The sequence below is a fragment of the Oxyura jamaicensis genome, chromosome 3 (assembly GCF_011077185.1).
Source record: "Oxyura jamaicensis isolate SHBP4307 breed ruddy duck chromosome 3, BPBGC_Ojam_1.0, whole genome shotgun sequence".
NCBI classification, from domain to species: Eukaryota; Metazoa; Chordata; class Aves; order Anseriformes; family Anatidae; genus Oxyura; species Oxyura jamaicensis.
Genome location: NC_048895.1, coordinates 3,129,439 through 3,131,986, shown reverse-complemented (window position 1 = coordinate 3,131,986; position 2,548 = coordinate 3,129,439). Strand labels below are relative to the sequence as shown.

Sequence of the window (2,548 nt, the reverse complement as noted above, 5' to 3'; positions counted from 1 at the left end):
AAAGAAAGAAAGAAAGAAAGAAAGAAAGAAAGAAAGAAAGAAAGAAAAAGAAAGAAAGAAAAAGAAAAGTAACTTTATTAAATACAGTAAAAGAACTTGTGTCTAGGGATGAAGTATCACTGGCAGTGCTAGTGTTGCTGGAACTGCACAGATCTTAGGACAACTCTGGACATAACATGACCGTCCAGTCAGCTGGGTAAGCATGCACCAGATGAACAAGGCTGAACATAGAAATGACTTTAGTATGACAAGCAGGAGCTCCTCTAACTCTTTCGACTGTCTACCCATCCACTCCTCATTGCTATGCCCAGCTTTCTATGTTTTCCTCCTCTAAACGCATCCATACTGAAGAACAGGAAACAACACAATTCTTTGAACATTAAATTGCAGAGAAGTGCTTTTTTTTTCTTTTTTTTTTTTTTTAACCAGACATAAATTTGATATTATTGTATAAGCAGTTTCAAGCAGGACAGCTTGCTCGACAAAATCCTTAAATCTAGGAAATGTCAGTTTGCATTAAGACAAGAAATATTACCTTGGTCTTCAATAAAACAGTAGAAAGCAGTAGCAGTTTAGAGATCAGAGCGCATAACCAGTGTAGCCTCCAGACCAGAACAGCAGGTTTGACATGATATTCAGGTAAATAGCCAGAACAGAACAGCAATTAACGGTTAACAGGCCACTTAAATTAAGAGCTTTCCTTGAGAAAACAGCCTCAGACCTTCAGAGACTCTAAGAACTGACAGTTCAAGCGGGAAGTAAAGTGGCAAAAAATCGAAGTATATGGGGAATTTCCTCAACAGGCCTTTAATCCACCAGATGTACAAACCCAGAAATGCCTGGCCTAAATGCAGATGTAGGGGAATGTAGCTGCAGAGAGGAGGGAGCAAAGACAGGAAAAGGAAGCAAAAGATTTTGAGCAATGACCTTCCAAGCAATGTGAGCACAATTTTCTTCACTAATGTCTTCAGAGCCTACGTTTTGCACAGTGTAACACCTAGTGCTAACCTCCGTGACCACACATTGTAACCTGCTCAAGCAATCTGCGGCCACGACTCCAGGTACGGTAAGACAGCTGCAGGGGGTTGTGAATGGACAGAGATGTTGAGCTGCCGCGCTCCCTTACAGGCCCCGCTGGCATCCCCTTAGCACTCTGCGTGCTCCCACAGCCCCATCAAAGAGACAGCCACACTTGGAGAGTCAGCCCCGGGGGTCACAAGCAAGCCCAGCAGTGACACCAGTTTGAATCTCCACCTCTCCGTTCCCCTCGTTGTTTCAGCACACCACTGCCGCGATGATACCAACATCAACTTCTCAGCACCACAACAATAAACAACCACAAAGGCCATTGCCTTGGGAAAGGGCATGGGCGAACATGAGGAGCAGATGCCTTAACCCCCAGCCTCAGCACTCCTTTTTCTTTTCCAGTGTCTTGTAACACAATCTGAGGCATTTTTCTTTCATTCAGGAGCTTGACTTACCAAACATTTAAAGATGAGAAGTTCAAAGAAAAATAAAGACATTATCTTGTTTACCTCTCCCAAAGAGGGTGAATACAGACCCCCAGTCCTCACAGCTCAAGGCACTCTGAATTCAGGACATGTGGGAGCACAACTCCAGAAATACATGCAGATTCAACACAGCAACACAGCATCAGAAAGAGAATATATATATATATATAAAAGAACCAGCCAACTATCTTCCCAGCCCTTACACCCTACCACCAAAAGCAGTCATTTCTCTGGTCCTTCCACCCCCAGCAGAACAGCCTGCAAAACCCCAGAGGCTCAGTGTGCACCTCCCCACCACCCACGTTTGGGGATACAAGCAGTGCAGCTGGACACCCTGCCCACGTTTTAGTACAGCAAAACCCGGGGGAGGCCGCTGTTAGCCAGATCCAGAGGGCAGAGGTGCCAAATTAGTTTTACAGCTTTCTAGCACTGAGATGCACTGGGGCCAGGGGACTTTTTGATGGGAGCAAGGCTTGCAGCCGGTTTGAAAGGGTCATTCCCACGTCTCACAGCAGCAGCCTGCGGGGATGCCGCTGCCAGATCTGCAGTCTGGGGCAGCTGACTGGTAGGGAGAGGGACCCAGGCACCATCTCTGCTGTTTTATAGGGCTCGCTGATAGCGATGGGGAGATTTCAGAGGAACTTAAAGAGCAGCTGACTCCCCTACCTGGTTTAAGGGGTTTGGGAGCAATGGTACTTAGGGGTGAGGGTATTTTGGTGCAGTGGAAGATCGTGGGTAAAGCTGCTTGGGAGCGAGGTTGTTTGGGTGCAAGGGCATTTGGGAGCACGGTAGAATGGCGATAAAAGCACCAGGGGCAAGGATGCTTGGGAGCAAGGGCTTTTGGAGGCAAGGCCCCTTGGTAAGGGTGTCTGAGGCTAAGCTGGTTTGGTGGCAAAAAGCACACGGCTGAGATCGTTTGGGGGCGAGTGCGTTCGGAGGTGGAGGGGGGGGGGGGGGGGGGGACGCAAAAAGCCTCGCGCAACCCCGGGCACATCGGCGGACGGGGGGTGGGGGGTGGGGGGGGGTGGGGGGGGGGG

The 2,548-nt window shown here is 48.5% G+C and overlaps 1 protein-coding gene across 2 annotated transcripts in view; it reads right to left on the bottom strand.

The window, feature by feature from the left end:
• LOC118164008 overlaps positions 1 to 2,548 on the bottom strand; it is a 455,411-nt gene that overhangs the window by 451,852 nt on the left and 1,011 nt on the right. The gene's annotated exons all lie outside the window — the stretch shown is intronic.